Here is a 17,180-nt window from a genome sequence, read left to right on the forward strand (position 1 = left end):
GAGCACCACCTAGAAGACAACATGGACATTTAACATCAGCCAAGCAGGAATGCAAACCAGAAGAATACGTTTCCTTCCAACCACTAGAGAATACTGTTTAATTGGCTCTAATTTGGTTTCAACTGGCTTCACCTAGTGGTGGCACTAAATTTTATCACCAATTTTCAGATGGGGGCTTGCCACATTTCTGTATATATATATACAGAATATATATATACATATATATATATATATTATTCCCATATATATATGGGAATAAAATATATTTCTGCACTATCCACAGGCTGTATTGATGCACAGTCTCATGAAGATTGGTGGAGGTCAAGAGCTAGCTATTTTTTAAATTTTTTTAATGATCCAATAAAGGTATCACCTCCCTTGCCTCAAATAAAAAGTGATCCTTTTCACCTAGATATCTGAAATCCTTGACAGCGATTGAATCGCTCAAGACTGCCACCATTTACAATATGGTAAAAAAACCCACATAGGCTTGTTTTTCTGTGGCAGAATGCAAATCCATATCTGCACCACAGAGTTCATGCATGCTTCACTGAATGTTGATGCAGACTGGAGTAGACATCCTCATTCAAAATTACTGGGTTTCATTTTGCTTTGTTTTTACTCTAAACCAGTTGCACATGATTAATTTAGAGTACAACTGTTGTATTCCATGTATTATATTATACATGACTTCAGCAACTGAATTCATTAACCTTTCTGTAAACATATCTTGATAGCCATGTTCAGTTAGGCATGTACAGAGTGTAAATGATAGTACTTGCTTGGTCATTAAAAAATATAAAGTTAGATCACCCACATGCTACAACTTAATCCTTGGTATGTGGAGAAATCTCACCAGAGCATCATTTATAATTGAGAACAGACTGACTTCACACATCAAGACAGCCTGTTAAAAATTCTCTAGCTACAGTGAGAATTCTCGCTTCCACTGTGAAAGAAGGACACTGTCTGTGTGTTTCAGTGGAATTGCAAAAAGCCCATCTACCTTTTCTCTGAGACTAATTAAAAAAGAATCTCGTCCTCTTGCTGCAAAAAGAAAAAAAATAGTGTGATTTCCCAGAGGATGAGCCACGGCATGATTTACATTCCTACTTGCACCACCGTATTGGTGCTGTGGGGAGGGGATGTCCGAGCCCAGGCTATGGAGTTGTTAGAGCATTGTTGTTCAATGTCAGAACATAGGCTGTGACACTCCATTGGCACCAGAAAGACCCAGAATGCCATGACAGCATGGCAAGACTCTTCATCCCCCTGCACAATTGTCAGAGAGCAATCCTTAAGATTCTTCATTGAATATAAGCTCATTTCCATGATGATGATTGCCTTTCCTAAGGACCCTGATCTCTCATAAAATGGAAAGTGCCATCGAATAATGATGTTCGAAAGGTAAATGGCCCATGTTTGCTCGTGCTGTTTCCCTTCATGATAATTTCTTTGTCATCCAAAGTGTGCTACTCTGTTAAAGAAAATGAGCCTTGGCAAAGAGGAAATGAAAAGTCCAATTATATTCCTTAGTGAACCATGACTGCAGATTTCTCTGGTTTTGAAACCTTTTGCTTTGAAGTCTTTTCTTTACTGAGATTGCAGTAAACATGCTTTTGGCTGAAACTCACAGCTGGTTAATTGACATTTTAAACCACATTTACTAGAATCCTTTAGCCGCCAGGCCTCTGCCCCTATTCAGAGTTGTAGTCTTAAAAAAGTAACTTTTGACACAATGATAACCCATACATGGTTGTTGTGGGGTTTTTTTGGACTGTTTGGCCATGTTCTGGAAGGATAAATTGCAGATAAATCAAGAACAAGGCCAACAGCCCGTAAAACCCACAACAACCATCGGATCCCAACCGTGAAATCCTTCGAGAACACATAACCCATACACTTCTTTGGACTTTCTTTTACACCGATCACCAAATTTCTACTCCACACAAGGCTTTTCAGTCCTTTAAAAGGCAAATATTCATTTTTTTAAAAAATGTGTGTAGACTGGAGGGTTTTCTGCTCACTATTTAGTATCGAGAGCTTGTTATCACGTGTCTAAGCTTAGGGCAACAGTTTTGAAGTCAGGAAGCTGTGACTTTGAATCAGGCTTCAGTGCTAACATGGCTTGTTTTAGAAGTGGAGCAGCTGCAAGCAAAAGCAAGGTGACATAGGCATGGAAGTTTACAGTCCTGAGCTAAATGGACCAGTGTTCTGACACAGGTTCCTATTTTCTTCTAAGAAGTTCTATGCAGTGTTTCTTTTTAAACTTTATGTTCTTTTCAGTCAGAGGATCACGCAGGTTTGGTTTCAGCATCTTTATTTAAAATGGTCTCAGAGAGCCAGACTGGTGGAGCCCAGCTCCTAAGACTTTGGAGAGCAGCTGTGGTTCCTAGGCTGGAGCCATGACTAACACCAATAGTCGGATCTGGTGTAAGGAAGCTGTATATTATCATATTTCTCGGGAGGCTGTTGCCAAGCTGGGACAGGCAAACCTCACAGTTTTGGTTTCTCTCAGCTCCTCATTATTGACATCTTATGTCTGGCCTGTCCAGAGCTTGGAAATGTTATGAACTGCACTCCAACTTTCAGATTCCTCCAACCAGCCAGTTTCCAAGTTCTGCTTCTCTCCTGTCTCTGCATTAGTTTGCTATTTATAAAAGAAAAATTCAGATCTGTATAAGTTTCCATGCAATTTATCCCTAATTTACACATTTTTTGTGTGTTCTCCCTGTCTGGGTATTTCACAAGTATGTATGGAAAAGGAGGTTTCTTTTTTGGCCATACTAGCTGGGCACTTCTATGAGCTGTAGCCTCACAACTTTTCCAAGCTGTCTTGTAGACAACTGGAGATGTCAGTAAAGGATCGTCAACTGTGGTCCATCCACATTAGCCCCTGCCTGCTGCACACTTTCTCTTCCCATGCATGAAATTTGCACGCTTTCTGTGTTGAGGCTTTTTCATGTCAGTCCTTAAATTTCCTGTTAGGACCCTTCTTTTGTGTCCATTTAAACATCAATGTGACATGTTTATAGGGCTTCAAGGTCATAAGATCAGCAGTCTGAATCCATGCGATGGAATGAGCTCCCGTTATTTGTCCCAGCTCCCACCAACCTAGCAAGTAGATAAATAGGTACCACCAAGGTGGGAAGTAACAGCATTCTGTGTCTAGTTGCGCTGGCCATGTGACCACGGAAACTGTCTTCGGACAAGCGCTGGCTCTATGGCTTGTAGACAGGGATGAGCACTGCCCCTAGAGTCAGACACGACTGGACAAATTGTCAAGGAGAACCTTTACCTTTTACCAGTATTTCTAACACATATACCTCCAATAAGGATTTGATTAAGCTTCTGGATATGTCTTTGCCCACTCTTCTCTGCACACTCCTTCATACAATTCATTTCCTGATATTTACACAAACAATACAAACCACTACCACCTTCTTTGCCTGTCATAGCCATGCCCTTTTGCAGGGACATGCTTTAGAATATAAATACAATGCCAGCAGGCTTTATTAGTTGCACGCACGTATTTTCTCATGAAAAACCTTCTCTGGAAGATGCAAGTAGGATGTCAGTCATAACAGATAGGTCACCTATTGCTGAAAACAATAATCCATGCTCATGGTGTGAGCAGAAATGCAGAGAAGTAACCAGCTCTCTGCCTCACTGTTAAGGGTGTCCCTCCCTACATTTTCTATTTTTAGATTTGCATTTCAATAACGGATGTTTCAGATAAAAACAGCTTTTGAACTCTTCCTCTACTCTTGCACTTTTTCATCACCAAGAGAATTGAAACTGAGCCTGAAATTACAGAAAGGATGACACCATTCATTCATTCATTCATGAATGGAACTGACATCTTGTCAGTATCAACAGTCTCCATCACACTACAAAATATGGGATGATATCTAGGGGGGAAATTGCCCGTGTATAATTTTGCTGTTATTGCAGCAACTTTTTTTTGTGTGGGTGGATTTGCACTATAAAACGGAGCATTAAAACAACTCCCAAACCTCTCACTCTTGTGTGCTAGATTTTTAGACTGCAGCTAGTTATTTTTCCTTTATTAGGAAACAGTGACAGTGTAGCAGTTTTGAAAAGCATATTTTCTGCACTAAATATTAGAAATCTCTTGTTATGATGAAAAAGAGTACATGCCCAAATCCTAATTTTAATTGTTTTTGCTGTGTCATGATATTGCTTATGCTTGTTTTTTTAGAAGTGTATTTAAAGAGATGTAAAGAGAAATTAGAGGCAATTATCACTAGGAGATCCTAAGAAAAGGAGATTCCCCGAGGGGAATCATAACAATAGAGAAATATTTTGAGAGGGAAACTAGAAAAGGTTATCAATGATGTCACAACCATTTGTGCATATTATTCAAGAACTGTTAATTAAAATCTGAACCTGGCAATTCATATAGCCAGGATATTTGTTTTGTGTCTCCATCACAATAATCCAGTGTAATTCTAAAGATTAGCGCATGGAAACACAGCCAGAATATTTTTTTAAAAGCCCATAAAAAAACCATGTGGCCTTGCAAATTTATTGCATTAAACAGAGCAAAATCTTAATCTCTTCATTTCTCTCTCTCTCTCTCTCCCTCCCTCCCACTACCTTCCACTATATGGGAGGGAGAGAGAATCTCTCTCTCTCTCTCTCTCTCTCTCTCTCTCTCTCTCTGTGTGTGTGTGTGTGTGTGTGTGTGTGTGTGAGAGAGAGAGAGAGAGAGAGAGAGAGAGAGACTCAGCAGCTTCTTGGAAAATAATGCAATTCAGGCTGAGGAGAATTACTGCCTTGCAGATTCTATTTATCTGTAGCTTAAAAAGCAGCTGCGTTTTTGTAAAAACCAATGAATGTGGCAGTCCTACTTAAAGGTAGAAGAAAAAGAACACCCCTTGTTTTGTAATAAGGGGATTTTCAATTTAAAAGCGAGAGAGGGCCTGTTGTGTGAAGTATGGTTATTACATTCACTGTATTCTATCTCACCCACCAGGAGGCTAATAATGAAGGAGTCAGTAAAGGAGGCCAGTGCCGTGAGGGTTATCTCGCGGCCCCAGATGCTGGATAAGTTGAAGAAGGCAGAATCGCTTTGGATGACATTCAGGTCTGAATGATGATTTGGAGAAGAAAAGACTATTCTTTCCAAGGTAAACAGTCCATTTCATCTGTCAGCTGTACATATTGGTCTAAAATATGTTTATATAGATATCTATAAAGTTCACTTTATCACTTTCAGGTTTCCCCCCCTCCATGTGACAATGAGCTTTCAGCAATTCAATCCTCAGACAAAAGATCTATTCTGTGCCCAGCTATACCTAAATGGAAGCTTTGAAAGAATTGCCAAATTCACTTTTAATAATGAAAAGGAAATTCCCTCAACTAGAGTCACCAGACAATGAAAAAGTAACTGTCGACTCCAAATCTTTGGAGCCAGTGCCATGGGAACAGTTGAGAAATGATTTCAGAATGTGGATATCTTAGGATATATACATATGCGATTGTTTTCTCTTTTAGCAGCCATGAGTTTAAGAACATTTAACTGTAAACTTTTTTTTAGGCTAAATGCCTGTCAGAATGTTTGTCCCTGTGTTAATAGACCAGATTTCATCCTTATTGCTGTTACTTATGGTCACAGATTTAAATTATGCACTATATGTCCTAGTAGCCCTTAGAAGGCTATCAGGATGAGAGATGAAATACATGTATGTGTCTGAAAGCATCTGTGTGAATGTATGTATTCGTCTGATATGTGTCCTCGCTTTTTCGTGGTACTTTTTATTGTTCACATCTTATATGTTTCAAAGGGAGACTTAGAGACATGCTGGGGCTTCAATTCCTCTTAAAACAAGTTAAATACATGAATGTATTTAACTTGGGTTTTGTTACAACACTTTAATTTTCAGCACATGGATGCTAAAGAAATGCACTGTGTTAAGAATTAGTATTTGGGCCATTCAGAAGAATTAATCAATTTTCAGGGTAAATTAAATTTGAGAATCTCTGGATGAGTTGATGCTTTTTTTTTTGCTTCAATATGCCACACAGAATAAAACAACACACCATCGAAATGAGTCCATAATAGCCCACCTTGGCTATTCTTCCTTTTCAATTCAGGCTGTCAGCCAACAAGGGAATGCAGCTGAGACAAACATTTTTCCACTTTCACAAATAAAGATCATCATGCAGTGCAGAGGCACTGAAGGAAACTCTTCAACCAAAGGCTGTATTTCTCAAGAAGATCCTAAGAATAAAAGGATTAAACTGGCCAAGGGCCTATTTTGTGATGTGGATTTTGTTTGGCTAAGGAAGAGCACAATGAGGGGGGGGGATCCCCTCCCCTCCTTATTCTCTTGCCAAAATAAAAACAAGTTTAGTGACTGTGAGTTTCCCACATATCTGAGCCATGTCGTATCACCATGCCAACATAGCATTAATCTCCTCTAAAGTGACTATTTCAAAAGAAAGAAGGCCACAGCCTAACCCACAACACTCCCTGAAATCTAAAGCTGCATTAGAAACTCTTTAAGGACTTTTATGCCCAGATGATTTCCATGGAAAGGTTAAGTATGCCCTTAAATCTCTCCTATTGAAATTGGTGTATCTAGGCAATTTTCACTTGGACTGAATGACACCCTTTCTCTGTTAATTTTACAACACTTATTTTTAAAAGAGGGCAGGATATAACTTTTTAAGTATACAATGACTTGCCTAGCTGTCCTTTTACAAAATAATACATGTGGGTTAGCCAGTAAGCCCAATGAGAATGCATGTCCTATCATGTAAAATGGCATGTCAATTCAGTTCAGTAGCATGCAGATGGACATTGCCACACTACAGATGTATTACAGATGCATCCCTAAACACAAGGTGTACGGTAGAATCCTGTTGCTCCATGGCAATCTTTTTTGCTGGAAGCCCTATCTAAGTATATTTGTGAAGGCTTTCACAGCCGGGATCTAATGGTTGTTGTGGGTTTTTCGGACTCTTTGGCCATGTTCTGAAGGTTTTTCTTCCTAACGTTTCGCCAGTCTCTGTGGCCAGCATCTTCAGAGGGCAGCACTCTGTGCTCTGGTGTAGTTGGCTTTGGGAGTGCAGTATTTATGGCTGTGAGATAGGCTTTTGTCTTTTTCTGTAGATGGGTGATTAGTGTGTATTGTTGTGGGTGTATTGTTGCGCTAAGGAAGAATTTCTCAACCATCTCAACAGCATCCACCCAAATATATAATTCACCATGGAACAAGAAATAGAGGGCCAACTCCCGATCTTAGATGTCATGGTCCTATGCAAAACTGACCTCTGACTGGGACACAAGGTCTACAGAAAACCCACCTAGACAGACTGGTATCTACACAAAAACTCCAACCACCACCCACAGCAAAAAAGAGGCATAATCAAAACACTGGTAGACCGTGCAAATCGGAACTGTGAAGGTCAGTTTCTCAGCACTGAACTCAACCATCTGAATTGGGCCCTACAGGCAAATGGCTACTCCAGAAATGAAATCACAAGAGCCATCAAACCAAGAAAACAACACCGAACTGAAGAAGAAAAACAGCCACCCACAAATAAAGTATTTCTGCCATACATCAAAGGGGTCACGGACTGCATGGGGAAACTTTTGAAAAAACACAACCTACAAACAGTATTCAAGCCCACCACAAAAATACAACAAATGTTATGGTCAGCAAAGGACAAAAGGGACTCCCTCACCATTGCCGGAGTATACCGGATACCTTGCAGTTGTGGCCAGGTATATATTGGAACCACAAAACGAAGCATCCACACCAGAATCAAAGAACATGAGAGACACTGCAGACTAAAACAACCAGAAAAATCTGCAGTAGCTGAACATGCCCTGAAACAAACTGGACATGAAATTCTATTCCAAAATACTGAAATACTGGACAACACCAGCAATCATTACGTCAGACTGCACAGGGAAGCCATTGAAATCCACAAGCACCAGCAAAACATTAACAAAAAAGAGGAAAGTGTGAAGCTCAACAAAACTTGGCTCCCAGCTCTCAAAAATACAGCGTGCAAAAGGTCAACTAACTCTACCTAGCCATACGGACAGGGGATCACTACACACAAAAGACCAACTAGTGACACCTATCAACCACAGGAACAGATAATCTCTTCTCCTTAGCACAACAATACACCCACAACAATACACACTAATCACCCATCTACAGAAAAAGACAAAAGCCTATCTCACATAAATACTGCACTCCCAAAGCCAACTACACCAGAGCACAGAGTGCTGTCCTCTGAAGATGCCGGCCACAGAGACTGGTGAAACGTTAGGAGGAACAACCTTCAGAACATGGCCAAAGAGCCCGAAAAACCCACAACAACCCTATCTAAGTATTAGCAAAAAGGGTTAATTTGAAATTGTGAGCAGGGAGAAAGTTCTAGTTCTTTCCTTCCCTTTCATAATCTGCATGTGAGGAAAGACAGTCTGAAGAGGAGACAGTCTGCTAAATATGAAGCCTCTCCATGTGATTGGGCACCCTTATTTTTTAGGATTTTGAACTAAGTGGAGAGACTCCATATGTGGCTGAACCTGTCCTCTTCTGATAGTAACAGGCAGTGGGTGTGAACACTGTCTCTTCCAAATTAATGCCCTTTCTCTCTTTTTTTTTTGAACACTTGTATAGGACGTAAGTGAATGAAAGTGACTATTTAAGGCTTCTGTACTGTATGCATATGCCAATGCATATGGCAGAATATGAGAGCTTCATTTTTCTTCTTAGGTTATTTGGGTGGCATTCATTTCTAGCAGAATGCAATATATTTTATTTTATAGGAGCCTCATGGCGCAGTGGTTAAACTGCTGTACTGCAGCCAAAACTGTGCTCACAACCCGGGGTTCAATCCCAGGTAGCAGGCTCAAGGCTGACTCAGACTTCTATCCTTCCAAGGTCGGTAAAATGAGTACCCAGCTTGCTGGGGGGGGGGCAATGTGTAGCCTGCATAACTAACTTGTAAACCGCCCAGAGAGTGCTTGAAGTGCTGTGGGGCGGTATATAAGCAGCACACACATATACATATATGTAAAATGTAGATAGAATTTAGTATTCTACCAAATAATTTTGGATTACACAAATATTTTAACACAATTTGATTCTGTATTCATTGTCAGTGCTTATAAGAAAAAAATGATATATTCAAAAGGGGAGATGATCAGCTGTGCATGTTTTTATAACCATTTAAAACTTACCTGAAAACATATTGGAAGGTTGGGAGTACATTAATCTGGACCCAATTAGTGTCTATGTGTCCCTCAAAAGTACTACCTCAGATTGATGGATATAAACTAGAGCTTCCATTTCAGTCTTTAAACCATTTTCATGTTTTATGCATGTTCATTTCATTTATTTATGCATATTCTTTTGTCTATTGGTTTCCTCCTTTCACTTATACTAACCATACAGTGTGAGAAATAAGATTTGATAGATAGTAAGAGAATAGTAAAAGGTAAATCAAATGATATAGATCTTCAGTGGCAGTACTTTAAAATTAAATTAATCTCAACACCAGGGTTCCCTTGCTAAAGTTAATGTTAGCTGCTTTATTTAAAGTAATTCTTTTAGCCTTTTGAGGCATTTTGGATATTCTTTGGTGTATGTACGAATCTGGAAGCAGAATGATTTCCAAAAGGCTTTGACTTTGTCATTTTCTTACATTTTCAATGACAATAGACATGTTTCAACTTATCCAATTAGAAAGAATAAGTTTCCAACTATGAATTACTGTATCCATTTCAGGACCTGCAGGGCTTGATTTTGAACATAACAGTAAAAGATAATTTCTTCATTGTGTAGCAGAAATATGATTGAGAGAGTAGATGGTGGAATTATCATGGATTGAGGTACACTAAGATCTAGAGGAAAGTTTCCCATGTAGGATGTTGATGGCCACTGAGTTTGACAGCTGCTGTGGTCCCTGCACTGTCATCTTCCTGTTTATCTCAAACGAGTTAGTGTACCTGTAGTGCTGTTGTCTTATTTGGCCCCCTACCCAGGAGCAAATTTGATGTGCAATTGCCCTGTTAGGGAACTACCGTAGGAAAGGGGGAAAGGGGAAAAGGAATTTTAAATGTTTGAGGCAGTCTTCACAGTTTTCTTGTCTTTTGTACGTGTTGCAAGATGTCTGTTATGGTGCTATTTTCTGTGGTGTCTTGTCTATTCAGTGAATTTGATGGCTGTGTGTTGTGACCGTCCCCAATCTGTTTAGCTAGCAGTCTCACTGAAGCCTAAATTGCTGTTAATTTGTGATGTAACTATTGTGGTGTGTTTCTAAATCATTGCAATGTAGTTTTAAAATGTTGAGTAATGTAGCATGAAATTCTCAGTTAGTTTGGAAATGGTTGTGAAATCATGTGAAGAAAATCAGTATTGCATCTGATCAAGATAAATTCACTCTAGTGTTTTATGGCTTTTTATTCCTATGTGATAGTAATAAAGTCTCATGTAGGGATGGAAGCCATGAAATACATTGTGAAAAATCATCAACTAAGATGAGCCATCAGAATAGAATCATTACAGTAGTTGAGCTGTTAACGATTATTGGAAAATGATGGAGTATGTTGTTTTGTTGACTTCCACGCTTGTGCTGTTTTTTCATTGCCTCACCCTTAGCAACTGAAGGATAAGGGAACAATGAAAATAATTCATCTCTTAAACCAGCATCTAAGTCATATGTTTCAATACATTTTTAATTTTTTTTCTTATTAAAGAGATTGCTGTGCATGAAACATAGAATTATGTACACCCTGACACAGTGAACACAATCTGTGGCATTTATAAGAAGGTCCAGATTTCTTTACTCCCATATTCAAGTGAATATGATCCAACTGCTGGACTAGAACTGATGTAGTAGCTCTCATATTCTGCACTGAAACATTTTTTCCCTAAATGTGCAGGCTCTCTCTTGCCTGACGGGACCTGGATTCTAGTGGGGGATATGGCTTTGGGCAAGTGCACAATGGCATAAGGAGCCGAATGATAGCCATGTCATTGTACCGATCTATGTGATGACGCTTCACTAATACTGTTGGTATGGCATGGCATGCAGGTATGCCACTGTAACTTCAATGGTTCCAGAATGATGTTTGGATGACCCCTGTGTCTAAGCCCAATGCCTCATTGTACATTATTTCCTCGCAATTGTTAGACTTCCATGCAGTTCACTTTTTTGGTGATTATTCTGATTTTTGAGATACTTTGGGAAATATTAAACAGGACTATTAGATCTAGAATAGCTTGTCATTTCTTCTTTAGTTTCTTCTCTACACTTAGTTACATCTAATAAAACTGATATTTGGGGGGTAAATTTCTATTCTCCTACTCTCAAAAGCAACAAATCTGACTTTCTCTTTTATCTCCACCTCTTTTTCCATAGTTGACTGTTCTGATGATGCAGCAGCACCAAGAAAAATAACTGTTTCCTATTGTATAGCCCAGGCCAATTTAGAACCATGCTACATGAGACATTTAATACATAACTACATTTGCAACTTTACATTGAAGGAAAAAGTAGGGCAGAGCGACTAAATTCGTTATTCCTTTTCTGTGCAAATGGTTCAGGGAGTGTGCATTTTGATAAATACACTCTGGGTCAAGGTGGAAACCTCCAACAATTTGTGAGGAGGAAATATAATTATCCTCTGAGAAATGTTGGTTTGGTTAATGCTGATGGAGTCTTGGCTGACAGTTAATAACAGTGGATGGTAAGCAGGATGGAAAAAGAGAGATGGACAAGATGGAGTAAGGGCTGATCCTATGTCCCCTTCAAAAGTATTAAATATTAAAATAATATAAAGTAATACGTGTCCCCAAACCTCCGTCCTATGTATGGACAAAATCATCAGATCACTTTATAAAATATTCTAAAAGGATTTTTTTTCTTGAAAAAAAAATGCCTTATAAAGGAAGTAGTACCACAACCCCAATAGCAGCCATTTGGAATTGTAAGAGAAATGGTACCCACACTGCACATTACAGTTTGCCATGATTGTGCTTTTCATCTTCAATATCACATGCAAATGCAATCCCACATTTAATGTGCCTTATCTTAACCTTCAAATTAATTTTAAAACTAAACCTATTTGGATAGTGCATTGCTGTTGAGCCCTGTTATGAAGTTTTAAAAGTGTGCTGCATCAGTAGAAAGGAGTGGAACCATGTCAGCATCATCCCCTCAGTCATCCCATCTGTTGCCCTTTAAACATGGGGAATGATGGGTCTGAAGCTTCCACTATCCATGGAAAATCAGAATTCCATCTTACAGAAGAGCCTCCATTCTCTCCTTTGGGCTGTTTTCCATAATGAGAGGAAAGCAATGGAATTTGAGACACAGGAGTCAATACGAGACTCTCCCCTTCCCTCGTTTGTTAATATAGCATGCATTAAAAGTGCCTGAACAGGGCTTCAGTTTAATTAATCAATTAAACCCCAGCCACTGTTTGAAGTGAATCATTATATAAACAAAAACTTCCCTAACACATTTCTCACATCCCTCTCTGATAACAGTTGGGGGGGGGCAGTTGGGAAGAGGTTGCAATAACAATTCATAATGTTCAATAACCATAATATTTGTTTAGGAATATGGTCATGGGTTGCTTGTTGCTTCAGTGCCGGTGAGAGTTCAATGCAATAGATTGTCATGGCTTAAGATTTAGTGACCTATTACTTACAGTACATATGCCATCTTAAGTCAAACTGCATAAATTGTACTGGGAAGTTAAGTCATCAACACTTATATATTCTTTGCCATGTACTGGTCATATGACTTGCCATGTACTGGTCATATGACTTGGTGTGCAAGGAGGAATACAAGTGCTGAACTTCTTAAATAGCAGCAACCTGCCATTGCGGTGAATGGTCTTTGACTTACTCCAGCTTACATAAGTAATAAGATTCTGGCCTTTGTGTGAAGAATTCATCCAGATCTTGAAAGGATTGTTCTGGATGATAAGTTTCAAAATTCCTAGGGAAACATGGCTAGTTACCATACTGGCCATCGGAATCTGAAAATTAGCACTCAAAAAATTAAACTTTTTCAAACTCACTTTCCGTTCCCTAAGGAAGCATTAGCATTTGGAGGCAGAAGCTCCTTATTTAATCACTGTTTCTGCACCCATCACACAAGACTGAAAATAAAGCTTTTCCATTTCAGCAACCATAGGGGATGTGAAAATCTATTTCACTTTCTCCCGATTTTTTTAAACCTCAAGCTATTTTTGTCATGAATAAATGATTTAATTTTTTTTACGTTCCTTCAGGAACAAACTAAAGCAAACTTATTTCCCTTTTACACGCCAAATTCAGTATGTACATCATTTGCAGGGGTGGATGTCATGTTGTATCTGCTGGCCATGTATATGTTGAAGATGAGGAATTTTTGGGATGGTGTGTGTGGGTAAGGTGGCAACCAAAACTGAGCACTAATACAGTTTAATACACAGGGTTTCAACCCCAGACTTCAATAATTAAGCATCTGGATCTAGAAGGACAAAACACATGAGGAGAAATGGCCCCTTTTGCATGTGGTTGCAGAAATATGTCAATTGTGCAAGGGCGCATCAGCTATCCCCTTATGCACATGTATGTCTCTTTGTTTCCAGGGGGGGCAGTCTCTGGCTTGTGTAATTACAAGCTGGAGATCACTTGAGAATGGCCGAGAATGCTCTGTCTGCCTATCAGTTCTGTACCACCATTACAAAAAGCATTCTGGCCATTCAGTTTAATTTCTCAAGTTCTTTCCATCTGAGTTATATAAAAACATTACGTTTGTTACATTCTTGACTCACAACAAACTCGAATGAAAATTTCACTCACCTTGAGCAACTACACCATGATCCAGAACTGCAGAAAGTTTTTGATCGCTGGGCCCACAGATAAAAGTCCTTTTAATGAGGAAGACATAGAAGCCTTTGTTCCTCCCCACCACCACCACCTTAATTTACATCATGTGGCGAGATTCTCAAATGGTTTCTTTTTTCCCCTGTAGACTCTCAACAAAACCTGAGAAGAGTTGTTCCAGTTAAGTGGATTATGTATTCATATAAAGATGAATGGACAACCTACTGTTATCTCCAAGTGTGAGAGTCACATGCAGAAGTGCTCAAGGATGCAGTCCAATATCTTAACTGTTGAACCGTTTTGCCTTTTCATCTGTGAAGTTCGTTTACAGCCATTATAACGAGAACATAATGGCCTCTTCCAACTAGATCACCATCAAAATCACTTCTGGACCTTGTGGCAGAAAGTCACCTATATATCCATTTACTAATGTATGACAGTTATGGATTGGATCCTCTGGTTAATTACATGCACAGCTGAAAATGTGCAGCTAGGAGTAGAGAATCAGGGATTAAAGCTATTTTTCTTTTCCACCTAGCAGTTCAACTGGTCACTTAGAATAGTGGCTACTACTAATCCATGTGACAAGTGGCATGATTTTGGTGGTCTTTCTCTCCTTGCTTGCCAAAACATAAAGTTGTGCATTTGTTTAAGCATGGGTGATGTCTAGAAAATATGTCAGAAAACAAGATCTTAGCTTATTGCATTATAATACAGACTTCCCCCTCTGTCATACACGTTTACACTTATGTATTAAGGATAGATCCTTGGTAAGCTAGCATTTTGTCTCCCCATTAAATAATGTTTCCTATGATAATGTTTTATTGGGGAGATTCTATCCAGAAAAATCCATGGTTTTGGGAAAAAAAACTATAGTTAGAGAATCAATTGAATTAGCTTATATTTCAAAACTGCACCAGAAGTATGACCTAATAACTTTGCATATGCATAAATGTGCAGTGAGGACAACCTGCGAACAGGAATGAATGAAATGTTGTGGTGTCACACACTAGATTCAACAAGTTGCAATGAAGAAGTTTGCTTTGTAATCCATGGTGGTAACTCCTTGCTCCTGGGCATATGGAAAATCAAAGGAATTTATGGCAATGTCTTTACTCTGGTTTAAAGGAAAGAAAGTGACTTTGCAAACATTATGGAATCTATGTAAAAACATAAATAAATACTTGAAAGTGAGAATCTTGACTAAGGCTGCAATCATATCAGCAAAATGTTTCTGAGTGAATTTCGACCCTTTTTTGTTGTTCAGATGACAGCATCGCCATTACTAATTCTCTGTCCCCCACCTCCATGCTATCTCCACATTAAATCCAGCCCACTTGGAAGCTGCTGCTATATTTGTTTTACATTTCATCATACAGTACAGCTGACATTCCACTGAGTATGTACTACTAAATTGATTCATTTCCTTTACATCTGACATGCAGTCCCACTTCCCCAAACTACTGTTCGACTCCCTTAATTTTTTAAAATTAATTTTCAAACGAGGATGTTGGCATGTTGGTATGCTTCTGTCAAATACTGCTTGAAGTATTGGGGGAGGGCTTTCTTAGCCTGCCACCTTCAGCATGCTTCCACCAGGTAGTGCTAAGACGTCAATCCACTTTCAAGGTATTCTTGCAGCATGGGCAATTTACTGACACACCGACATATCCATATGACAGCTCATATGTGAGTACAGTATATCCTCAGAAAGTGGATCCCAAAAGCACATCTCCATGGGGCAGGCATTCTCTAAAGAGACTGTCAGGGGACGTTCCACTCTCCCCCATGGATAGGCTTTATTCTGGTGGCTTTCTGCCCTATCACCCTTGTGCACAAGCACACTGCCGTGTGCCTAGATATTAAACCGATGGAGAACTTGCCCCTCTCCCAAGCTTACACTTTTGTTTATCTGTTCACCATGATTCTGAAGAGAAGCAGAAAAATCCAGAAATTGGTTGCATTTACACATAACTAGTTGCTTGTGATTAATTACTAATCACGTACAAGTATATAACTACATTACATTACAGTTTTAACTTAGCAAGGGATAACTATGTTGCATTGGCACAGCAATATAACAGCAAGTTTGGTGGCAGTGCAGGAAAGCTGCAATTCTTAGAGGAACTGGAACACTAATTCTAATCTAATCTTCTCCCCAAGTTGCCCATTCTAGATGTAAATATTGCTCTTTCATTTTTTATATATATCACTACTGAGTGACATTTCAAGCAAGCCACTCTTTTTTTCCCCATGGCTCATATATCCTGTGCTTTCCTACTGTTCATATCTTCTTTTGTCCCTCACTGAACACAAGAATGAGACACATCACAAAATGACAAGAAAATGTAGGTGGTGCTATATCCTATAACTGTCTGCTTGGAAGCTAAGTCTCATAGTGTTGAATGGAGCTTCCTTTCAGGTAAGTGAGTCTAGGATTGCAGCCTTGAGTGTCACAGTTATGTTTACATCTATTCATCTGAAACTTATCATTTTCGCTTCCCTCAGAACAGACAAACATGCTTGCAAATTTGCAGTTCGGTCAGGAAATTAAAAACAGCAGTTCCATTTTAAGAACATTAACATTTAAAGATATTCGGGTACTCAGTGTGTTGTAGTGGACAGAGAAAATGATGGACTGGGAATCGGGAGATGTACGTTTGAGTTCCTCTTGGAAATAGAAATTCACAAGAGGTAGAGGGGTTGTCACTACTGAAACCAATCCTTAAATACCTCGTTTATCTAGAAAGCACTGTTAAGCTCTTTCTAAATCAAGTCTGACTTGATGGCACAGAACACACAGGTCAAAAATCCCTCCCAAACTGTGGCAGGCCCAAACGCTTCTACAGGACCTACCTACAAATTCTGTGCAATTCTGACAAAAAGTACCAAAGTTATAACTATCTTTGGATTTCCTGTGACTGTCAGTGGCTGAAATCTAGTTGGTGCAACTTCACCACAGGGACAGGGTGGGAGAGAGGAGCCTTTAAAATCAGAAAATCACTGGCAGCAATCCTGATCTGGTGGTGAGACCATTGGCCGCAATATTCGGATTTTAAAGTTCCCACACATGCACTGGATCTCTAGGGTGCCTCAGAACCTGAAGGAAAGGATAAGAAATTTTAAATTTAATCAATTGTCTTTTAATAATTAAGCTGCCATGGGTCCTTTTTAAGGAGAAAGGTGTGTGTGTGTGTGTGTGTGTAAACAAACAAACAAACAAACAATAAAATAGAATAAAAAGACAATATTTGAAGCTAAAAATCAGTAAATATACAAATACTAAAAAGAGTACTAAAAAAGTAG

At 39.1% G+C, this 17,180-nt stretch overlaps 1 long non-coding RNA gene across 7 annotated transcripts in view; it reads left to right on the plus strand.

The window, feature by feature from the left end:
* The window catches only part of LOC110084187 (uncharacterized), a 120,243-nt gene extending 105,172 nt beyond the window's left edge, over positions 1-15,071 (plus strand). For 5 of the 7 annotated variants that reach the window (XR_012087322.2, XR_013536659.1, XR_002301440.3 and 2 more), the window contains 2 exons: positions 5,000-5,153; positions 14,023-15,071. This is a non-coding gene — a long non-coding RNA (uncharacterized LOC110084187). Of the gene's footprint in view, positions 1-4,999; positions 5,154-5,242; positions 6,836-11,412 lie in introns of those variants that run through there. The other 2 variants (XR_013536657.1, XR_013536658.1) reach the window with 2 other exon arrangements.
* Positions 15,072-17,180: the final 2,109 nt, after the last annotated feature.

The sequence above is a fragment of the Pogona vitticeps genome, chromosome 5, assembly GCF_051106095.1.
Source record: "Pogona vitticeps strain Pit_001003342236 chromosome 5, PviZW2.1, whole genome shotgun sequence".
Classification (NCBI taxonomy): domain Eukaryota; kingdom Metazoa; phylum Chordata; class Lepidosauria; order Squamata; family Agamidae; genus Pogona; species Pogona vitticeps.